Source organism: Pholcus phalangioides, unplaced genomic scaffold (assembly GCF_987345545.1).
Source record: "Pholcus phalangioides strain wild (caught in Gottingen) unplaced genomic scaffold, Ppha-v1.0 ptg000020l_1, whole genome shotgun sequence".
NCBI classification, from domain to species: domain Eukaryota; kingdom Metazoa; phylum Arthropoda; class Arachnida; order Araneae; family Pholcidae; genus Pholcus; species Pholcus phalangioides.
Window position 1 is genome coordinate 4,894,553 of NW_028301613.1, and position 11,425 is coordinate 4,905,977.

Here is an 11,425-nt window from a genome sequence, read left to right on the forward strand (position 1 = left end):
TTTAAAGTGTGTAAAAGCAAAACTAAAAATGGTGAGAATCGTCTCTGGACCCAGGGCTCGAACCTTGTTATCCTCACCTTTGTGGGGGCCATGGATCATAGTGACAGATTCGTATCACGAAGACCCCGATTTGAACCACCCCCCCCCCCCGTCACCACAATGGTGATCGGCTGAAGTTGGTTTTTCTGTGGGTCAGTGGTTAGGACACTAGCCCTGGAGAGCGAATGACTTTATCAGCTGTCATGGGTTCGAATTCCGACATGAAAAAGTTTTTTCAGCCGCTGTGGTGGTCGAGTGGTCATAGTGACGGACTCGCGTCGCGAGGTCCCGGGTTCGGACCCGACCGTCACCACAGTGGTGGTCGACTGAAGTTGGTTTTCTGTGGTTCCCAACTTCAAGGCGCGAATGCGAGCCGATCTCTCCTTTAAAAAGTCTCGCTACAGAGAGCAACAGACCTACAAAGAGTACAAATTCAATCATAACACATCATTCACTTCTCAAATATGGATGGCAGTACTGAAAAATCAAACACAACTCTAATACGCATTCAGACTGTTAGGTACACACGCAGTTACACTTCCTGCACAATTCACTAGGTAGCAAATCCCCCATAGATGTTGATAGACCTGAGTTGTGCTCGGTTTGAAAAGAAAAACAGGTATTCTGTGATTCCCAACTTAAGCGCGAATGCAAGCTATCTCCCCGTTGAAAGTCTCTCCGCAGAGAGTCACAGGCACTACAATGGTAAAAATATTCAATCATTACACTTCACTTCTGAAATATAGATGGCAGCACTCAAAAATCAGGAACAACAGTAGATACGCACTCAGACTGTGGCACAACTCACTCGGTAATAAATTGCCCCTGGTGATTGACCGGTATTGTGCTCGATTTGGAAGAAAGAAAGAAAGTATATAGGCTGTCTACATACTGGCCCAGGTTGCCCTAATCTCTTTGGTGAATATTTGTCAAGAACAGAACCGGTTTTTCCACAACACTCTCCGTATTGTTACTATTGGTGTTCGTCAACCAATGTTGAGCCATTTATTTATTTATTTTATGACACAACCCAATAGGCAAGATTGCACTTGCACTGGTAAGATTCAAAACCAAAAACGTAAAAGAGCATAAATCAAATAGAAAACACTATATAATAAAAGAATCGTCCAAGGAAGAAGCGAATCCAGCATAAAGCCAGGTTTTCCTTGAAGCAGGTTTTTACAGTGCGTGCAGCGTGAAAACTCTGATCGGTCAAAAAAAAAAACCTGAATTTCAAGTTTTTAACCAATCAGCATTTTCACGCTGCACACGGTGTAGAAATTCTACTCCTACGAAAACCCGTCTTTAAGGGCATCTAAAGCCATAAAAATAGCGGTCGCCTCTGGCCACTGGAATTTTCAATTAGGGGCCATTCAAGTATTACGTAAGCAAATTTTCAGCCCCCCCCCCTTGTCAGCAAAACACTGGACCCCCTCCCCCCCCGTCAGGGGCCGTTCAAGTATTACGTAAGCAAATTTTTAGCCATTTTTGACCCCCCCCCCTGTCAGAAAAATGTCGTCATCAGCTCTGCCCCTCTGAATCCCAACTCATATTTTCATAAAGGGTGGTTAATGACGTAAGCATTATTAAACCCCCCCCCCGATGATGACGTAATACTTGAACGGCCCCTCAGCAAAATTTCGTCAGCAGTTTAAAATATTTCACATCTTCAAAAAGGGATGGTTGATGACGTAAGCAACCTTCAAACCCCCTCCCCTTCCCTGTCAGCAACAGTCAGCAAATCCGAAAACCCCTCCCCCCCCCCCCCGATGCTGACGTAATACTTGAATGACCCCTTAAAGACTGTGTTTGCGCCTTAGAGGAGAAATAAGGAGAAATCTTATATTTCTCCTCAATGGTCTGTGCAGGTTAGATCACCTGTCCAAGATTTCAAAAAAAGTTATACTCTTAAATTTGTTATTTTTGTAATTGGTTTTGAATGATAATGATTTGTTTTATTAATGCGTGGGTCTCACCCGGACACAACCCGTGTAAACACAACGTGACAAGTAGATCTGTTAACAATTTGCGAGAGTTAGCGTGCAAATTGGTAGGCATGAGTTCTTAGCTGGTAGAGAGGGCCCTCAGAAAAATCAGTATGTCAAATGTCAAAGGGCCTCCCCCATGATGCTGTTAAAATAGCTCAAGAAGCTAACTTCACAGAAATTGCACGAAATCTCATTACAAAAACTCAGCATTAACGTGATCTCTAGTTTGCAATATTATCCGTTTTTCTGTGTCATTCTTTTGACGAATATTTTCAACTGTAGAATCAATCGAAAATTTTAGGATTTTCTGCCGGATGCTGCAAAAAAAAAAATTGCACATAAAAAAAAAATTGGCAAAGTTTTCTGGTGGCTCTTTCCTCTCGATGCCGAAACACGTGCTTATTTTGCTTAAGTGTTAATCCGGCTCTGGAATAAAGCACTCATCTAAAGATAAAAAAAGATTAAATTATTTCTTTCGTTAATTCTGGAATTACACTGCTGGCCACCCAAATTGCAACACCAAGAAAGACAAGAGATATCGCAACAATATTTATTTTGTAGATAACGTGTTGACCAAGCATCAAATGATTAAATTTATAGACTTCTGTGAAGTGTGGTTCCTGCCAAAATCAGTAGCCAGAGTAGCCGCCATTGTTGGAGATCACCGCTGCCACACGCCTCGGCATTGATTCAAAGAGACTTTGGATGTGTTCTTGGGGTACAGCAGACCAAGCAGCTTCCACGCGTTGCCAAAGTTGATCTGGTGTGGCAGCTGGGGATGTAATCTGGGTCAATCGTTGAGCAACCATGGACCACATGTTTTCTATCGGCGGAAGATCCGGAGAGCGAGCTGGCCAGGGAAGCAATTCAATCTGGCGATTGACGAAGAACCTTTGGACAATGCGTGCCACGTGTGGTCGCGCATTATCCTGTTGAAATATGGCTGTGGGCAAGCCCTGAAGGTAAGGAAGGACAACTGGCTCCAACACCAAGGAGATGTAGCGCTGGTTTTTTAAAGTACCGGCAATGCGTACTGCGAGAGTGATATCCAATACCGCCCCATACCATAATACCCAGTGCAGGACCAGTGTGGCGGTGCATAACGCAGCTGTTCAGCATCCTCTCTCCACGGTGTCTCCAGACTCGAATCCGACCATCGTGGTGTTGCAGACAGAAGCGTGACTCGTCAGTAAAGACAATTTCATTCCATTGTGCCGTCCACATCCTTCTTTCATCGCACCATTGGCGGCGGAGACGTCTGTGGTTCTGCGTCAAGGGTAGACGAAGCAATGGACGTCTTGCGGACAGACCACTCTGCTGTAAACGGCGTCGAATGGTACGCGCAGACACTGGATGATGCGGTACAGACTGAATGTGCTGTGCTATGGTTCGTGATGTGGCTGAGCGATCCGTCACTGCCATACGCACAATACGCCTGTCATCACGTGAAGTGGTGCACTGAGGTGGATGCGATCGAACACGTCGGTCAGCCGTACCCTCCTGCATCCAACGATCACATATCCGCATTACAGTTGTTTGGTTTCGTCCAACCCGACTACCGATTTCCCTGAAAGATAATCCACAATCTCGGTAGGCCACTATCCTTCCTCTGTCGAACTCGGATACTTGATCAAAAGATGATCGCTGTTTTCTACGAGGCATAATTGATCGTTTTTTTTGAAAAAACCACAAGAAAAACACAATTGCCGTACTTCTAATCGTCGAAATCTGCAAGCCTTAAATAGCGCTTTGAAGTGGCGCCACAGGCGCGCGTGATGTGCGTCTGCGCTGAAATTCTAATCATTTGCATATCTCACCTCCGCTAATGCATGTTGTAAATTTCATATTATTTGCATGCTTCCTTCAGGGTGTTGCATTTACGGTGGCCAGCAGTGTATTTCCTTTATTAATTATCGTTCCGGATAATTTTTCACAAGTCCTTCAAATAAGCAGAGGACGAAGCAATCTTCACGACGTCACAAATTCATCTACAGCAATTTTTACATGTATTTACAAGCAGAGAGATAAACGCTGACCAGATCAGAGTTTTTGAGCATCTAAAGATCTCTTCCAGATCTCTTTTTGAGCATCTAAAGATCTCTTCCAGATCTCTTTTTGAGCATCTAAAGATCTCTTCCAGATCTCTTTTTGAGCATCTAAAGATCTCTTCCAGATCTCTTTTTGAGCATCTAATCCACCGACTCTCTCTCTTGTGATCGCCTCACTATTTATAGGTACGGTCGAAACTTCGAGAAAAAGAATATTCCATTCTATTTCACAGTTTCCAAGTTGGCGGCGCCACCGTACAGAGGGAGGGGATAGAATCTTCTGGAATGTTCTCCGCCAATCGCACCACTTTCCGATAAATAGAAACCGGTATCAACTGTCGATGCTAATAGAAGATTGCGATACTTTTTTTTTGAGAGCCCCTCTAAAAAACATCATCCACCTATCATCTATACGTCGTAACATTGTTCCCCTTTCTTAGAATTGTTCGTCTCGACAATTCAGTCCTTAAGTCGGCAGGTTGCATTCACTGTGGTAAGAGGCCAGTCTGTTGAAGTGGACCACCTTGTACTTCAAGGATGGTGTTTTCTGGATCCAAGCTACGACGTCGTTCAGTCTCTTCACGACTCTGTAGGCTCCTTCCCATGACTGAAGTTTCGGGCACAGTCCTTTCTTGCACTTCGGGTTCCGGAGCCGGACACTGTCTCTTTACTTGAAGTCATGAGACGTGGTCTTCGCATCGTAGCGGTTCTTCATCTCCTCGGTGCCGATGTTGATCCGGTCTTTGGCGATTCGACGGTCTCGTTCCATATGCACCTGCGTTGACGAGAATTCAGCACTCTCATGGGCGGTTCTCGGTAACGGTCCCTGGCGATTTCCTCGAACGTCGCTCCAACGTTGTGGTGTTGAATACGGGCCCGGTGCGCTTCGGAGGATCTTTGCGAGCGGCGCAGTCGTCTCAATTCTTGCATCACTCTTCCACATCGGTCCTGGATTTGCCCCAAAAGAGTCATTCACGGACTTTCTGGAGAGTCTTATTAATTATGCCGAAATGTCCACCGGTCGGGCTTTCGTGCAATACTTTTAAAACTTCTTTCACATGACTCCTTGCCAGGACGATGAGTTGGCACCGGAACGTCTTTCCACCCTCCGACTCCCATTTGCGGTACAGTACGCCATCTCTCATCTCCAGGGAGTCCCAAGCACCCAGTACCTTTTGGTCGTCGGACTGGAAGAGGCGACGTTTTGCCACGCTGGTTTCTTCTAGCTGGGTCTTCCGGGTGTTCTTGTTGCTCAAAGGATCGTCACTAGAGACTAGATGTTATGTCTCTCTACAGGGTTCACCGGTCCGTACTTCTCTTCTGTCTTGAGACAACCACGAAGGTTCTGTGGACCCGGTAAGGGCATCGGCATTTCTATGCGCTTTTTCTTCAGAAGGCTGGATCTTCCTCTTCATGCCAACGGGGATGAACCCTTTTACTGCTTCCGGCGGAATGGCCATCACGTTCTGTGGAGGGAATTCGTCAGGACCACACCCGAGTAGGGTGATGTGTTCCCTCGGCGTGTGCAACTGGTCCTTCCTCATGTCCAAGGAAAATCCATGTTTCTTCAGGACGTACGGTCCGATGATACACAGGTCTTTTATGTCGGCCACGAAGATGGTGTGTCGGTAGACGAGCGTGGCGAACTCCACTGAGACTTCCACTTTTCCTCGCACAGTCATTTTCTCTCCAATGACTGTCTGCAGCGTCAACGATGGTGGTACGTACAGAAGTCGTTGCTGTAATTTTTGAGCCAGGTCAGTACTGACGATGCTCACGTTGGCTCCGGTGCCAATTACCATTCTACATGGAAGTCCGTCAGTTTCGCCTCTCACGTAGAATCCATGGTCTGTAGCTGGGAAACGTGGTACACTCAGCATGGCGCCGAGTGAGCGTGAGCTCCGCAAGTGGTTTTTTCAGGGCTTTTCCAGTACATCCGTGACTTGTCTTTCCGGGTCCCACGATCGTTGGTGGCACTCTTCAGGAGATATTTCAGCTCTCTGATGATGTCCACCGTAGAGTCCTCCGCAACAGCACCGTTGACCATTCGTCTGTCTCTCCTCGAAGCTTGCTGGGGCTGCTTCGAATTTCATAGCGTAGACCAGAGCACTTCTCACGGTTTTGTATTCGCCCAGATGCATAACTGCTGGATGTTGGGGTTCTTGACGGAATTATCTCTTTCATTAATTCTGGAATTATCTCATCGATGCTGGAACTATTTCTTTCATTTATTGTTTTAAACTCCTGTTGATGCCATAAGAAAATAACGGGGGATTATTTTGAACATTTGAACATTCGTTATCGGTCGCGGTAGAATACGCCACTCGTGAATCAATGGCAACTTCGTGGATTTCTTCCGCTTGTCACTCCGCTTACCAATCACTTTTTGGAAGTCCCAATTATCCTCAGGCAGGAATTGGCACAGCTATGTCTTACTCCGCTTAACGAGTCACTCCGCTTGCTAAGTCATATTTTTGCGCTCCCAAGAGTGACTCATAAAGGCGCGTATACACTAGCGCGCGGATCGTGCAATGCAAGCATTCCCAAGCGTTCGCAATGCATTCAGTGGGTACGATATCCGAAGCGAATCATCATCATCAACGATGACTCCGTCCGAGAGCTGTTTCAACTCCATCTGTAGGTTTTGAGCGGCAGTAACAACTATTAAGGAACATGATATGATAAACGAATTTAAATGGCTGTTAATGACGAATTTAAATGACTCAAAAATGACGAATTTAAATGACGAATTTCAATTATTATGACTATTAAATTAAATGACTTTCGCGAAATTAGACGAGGGAAAAAAAAAGGAAGGCTCTAGATAGGCTCAGAAGTACGTACAAACACGCAAACCGATAACGACGCCGTCTTCCTCCTAGATAAGGAGGAAGAATTCCTTTGTGTTCGTCGAAAAAACTGACTCCTACTGAATCGGTTCAAACAGAGCACTCGTCCGGCAATCGAGGGACCCGGGTTCGACTCCCGGTAGAGGCAGAGATGAGTTTTTTCCTTCCTTAAAAAAAAAAATAAATAAAATAAAAAATTAACATCTGAAATAATAAATATCTTCACAACATCCAGTCTTCCGTATATCTTGATTCGTTAATCGTTCGCAACACCGTACAAATTACTGAACAACCGATTGCGAACGCTTGCATTGCACGATCCGCGCGCTAGTGTATACGCGCCTTTAACGAGGTTTGACTGTATACACAATTTCGTAATAAAAAATGTGAGGACATCGACTTTATATAAAACTGAAATTTACAGTTCCTATATACATGGTTCTGACAGCTCTCCCGGGACTTATGTGACCAACGCTGAGCGATCTTGAGAAGTAGAAGTGCTCACAGCATGCGATTGCGTAAACATCCAAGCTGTCAAGCGTACATCCTTGGACGATGGCGACGTACGATGTGAGTTGCCGCTTGAATTGGCTTCACAAATTATCCACAGGTCTGGTCTAGAGCGGTGCTTCTCAACCGCCGGGTCGCAGCTCGGAACCGGGGCCCTGGCATAAGTTAAACTGGGCTGTGAGCGATTTGTCTTTTCATCCCCCCCCCCTTACTTTCCATAATAGTCGAGCGTATGATCGGACGTTCCACTTGGAAAAATAAATCGACCAGGCCGCGGACTTGAAAGGGAGAGAACCACTAATTTTTGAGTGTGTGTGTGAGGATGAGTGTGACCTAGAGAGGAACCAAGTCAGTGGAAGATGAAAAGAATGACCTTAGAGAGCAAGCGACTGGCTTAGACAGCGAAGCATGAGAATAACCTAGAGCGTGAGGGCCCCAGATAAGTGAAAAACCAAAACAGTAACCTAGAGAGCAAGGGACCAGGTCAGTGAATGACCAAAAGACTGATTCATTTCAACTTTTTCCGGGGGGGGGGGGCGCAAAGAACATGTACTAAATGTATGTGTGTGTATATATATATATATTGTTCGAACTATCGACGATAGATAGCGCGATTCGTTCGATGGCTCTCAAAATGTCGAAATCAGTTGATACCGGTTTCTGTCTAAGCGCAGAGACATGCGATTGGCGGAGAACTGGCAGGGCGTGTAGAGAAAAATCCAGAAAGTCCCGCCCTTCCAGACATTGGTTCAACCCCTCCGTACGGTGGCGCCGTTGACTAGGAAACTGTAAAATAGAATTTTGTGAAACGTTCTTTTTCTCGAAGTTTCTCCGGGGTTATAAATAGTGCGGCGCTCACAAGATGGCAGGCTGGACAGGCTCAACGAGATTTTAGAAAGATTCAGTCAGTTGTGTTTAAACTTTGCGATAAAGTTGTTAGCTCTCTGATTAGCCGGTAAATTGCTGTTCTGTAAATAAATCTGTGTTTGTCCGTCGAACCGCTTCTTGTTTTGCAACCTCGAAGTCTTGTGAAAAATTATCCGGAACAATTTGGTGTCGGGAGTGGGGTAATTCAAGATTTGCATGAAGACGAGAAGGATGGACATGGACGAGATGCGAGAACAGCTGAACCAACTGATGTCTTTGATGGGCCAGATGAAATCGAGCATCGAAGAAAAGCTGATGGCCATGAGGGCAGCCGTGAAAGATGTCACCACCTCCATTGCTGCCGTCAGAGAGCCGAAAGATCTGAAGAGTGCCAAAATCGGTCGTGGGACCAAGAAAAATGAGAAAGACAAGTCGTTGGGAACCTGGAAACGACACGAAAAAGACCACCTGCGGAGCGTATGCTCAGTTTCAGTTACCGGTACGGAAGATCCGCCATTCCGAGTGTACCACGTCTCACAGATACACGGAGAAAACCACGGGGTCCACGTAAGAGGCGAGATCGATGGACTGCCGTGTAGGATGGTCATCGACACCGGAGCCAACGCGAGCATCGTCAGGACGGACATGGTTCGGAAATTTCAGCAACCACTTCTCTACGTACCACCATCGTTGACGCTGCAGACAGTCACGGGAGAGGAAATGACTGTGCGTGGAAAATTGGAAGTCACAGTGAAGTTCGCCACGGTCACCTGCAAACACACCGTCTTCGTGGCAGATATAAGGGATCCGTGCATCATCGGAGCGGACTTCTTGAGGAAACACGGTTTTCCTTGGACATGGGAATGACCAGCTGCGTGAGCCGAAGGGATGTATCGCCCTATTCGGATGTGGTCGTAACGAAGTACCTCCAAGGACAGTGATGGGCATTCCAGAGGCGGAAAAAGAGTGCATCGCCGATGCAGAGAAGACCAATGGCAGGACCGGAACTGTTCTCTCACGAGGGTCAGATGGCATGAAGAGAACGATCCAGCCTCGTAAAGTAAAAGAGCGTGGAAATGCCGACGCCCTGACGAGAGGACTGGGTCCACAGAACCGTCGTCGTTGCCCCAAGGCAGAAGAGAAGTGCGGACCGGTGATTCCTGTAGTGAGACAGATAACATCTCAAGTCTCAAGTGACGATCCTTGGAGCGACAAGAATACTCGAAAGGCCCAGCTAGAAGATCCCGACATACGACCGCTCATGGACTGGAAAGAATCCACCGGGAGTACACCGACATGGCAAGACGTCGCCTCTTCCAGTCCGACGACCAAGAGATACTGGGCGCTATGGGACTCTCTGGAGATGAGAGATGGCGTACTTTACCGCAGATGGGAGTCGGAGGATGGAAAGACGTTCCGGTGGCAACGCGTCCTGCCAAGGAGCCGTGTGAAAGAAGTGCTGAAAGAATTGAACGAAAGCCCGACCGGTGGACATGTCGGCATCATCAAGACGCTCCAGAAGGTCCTTGAACGATTCTGTTGGGACAAATCTAGGACCGACGTGGAAGAGTGGTACAAGAATTTTGACACCTGCGCTGGCCGCAAAGGACATCCGAAGAGCACCCGGAACCGCCACAACGATAAAGCGCCGTTAGAGAGAATTACCCCGAACATAATAGGACCGTTACGGAGACGCGTTCGCTACCCAAGACATCTCGTGTCCTACGACACTGGAGGGGAGTACTGAGGTAACTCAATGGTACATGTAGTCTATCCATAATGTACGTGTGGGGGAACTCTTGCATATGCTTCTCGCTTGCACCTGCCTAGTCCAGCAAGCGACAAAAGATAAGGACACTCATATACATTCTCTTAACTATCTCGAGACCAGTCGGTCGCGTGAACCAGCTCATTATTATATTTAAAAATGTTTAATATATTCCTGTGAAATAAATTGTACTAAATTCCAACTTCAAAGTACGCTATCAAAATATGCGTCAAGTGCAATGTTGTCCATTTCCTTTATAAAATAAATTTTATAAAAAAAATTTGAATATAAAATTTATAAAAGATTTTTTCAAGTTTTATAAAATAAATTTTATAAAACTTGTAAAATGCCACCAATAAGATTATCAGTTTCATTTGCTCGAATGTAACCTATGAACTTTATTGGTTGAATTTTTTGAGTTTTATACAAGGGATTTTATCAAACTTTTATAGTGTAATACCGGCCTTACGCTCTAACCACCGTACAAATTGCGGTTATAAAACTCCTGTAAAATTAAGCATATTTATCATTAAACGTCGCCAAATATGTTGGCGTCAATCGTGCCAAATAACCAAGACCGTATCTTGCGATCAAGCTCCAGTGAAGACAAAGCTGCATTAAGAGTAAGCGTGAACAGTCCTACGGAAAAACCGGAATCCAAACATGACATCAGCGCCCCCTATGTTCAGGAAGGACAAACTCCTGCTGCTGGCCTGTGATTGGCTGCTTGCGTCGGGAAGGAATCGTCTTTTTTCCACTCCACGTCATTTTGTTTACTTTACTCACGCGAAGACGCTTGGTTAGGTTGGTTAGCTATTGCTCTTGATTTTTTTCGGCGAATTTTAATCTTTAAAATTCAAAAAAGGTCCTTCTAAGGGCCTACTAAAATTCTCTACACACCTTGTAGCTATATTTATTGAATTGAATTGGATATGTGTGGTATACTTTTCTGGTGAAGAGGGCTGATGTTTGTCAGCACAGAATGGACTGATATTTTTCAGTTGAGCATTGGCTTTAATCAGAGCATGGCTTGATATATTCATTGGAGAATGGACTGATATTTATCAGTCAATAGTGGGCTGTAATTACCATAGAATGGCCTGATATTTTTAGTACGGAATGGTTTGGTATACTTTTCTGGTAAAGAGGGCTGATGTTTGTCAGCACAGAATGGACTGATATTTTTCAGTCGAGCATTGGCTTTAATCAGAGCATGGCTTGATATTTTCATTGAAGAATGGACTGATATTTATCAGTCAATAGTTGGCTGTAATTACCATAGAATGGCCTGATATTTTTAGTACAGAATGGTTTGATATACTGTTCTTGTAAAAAGGGCAGATAATTTTTGTCTTT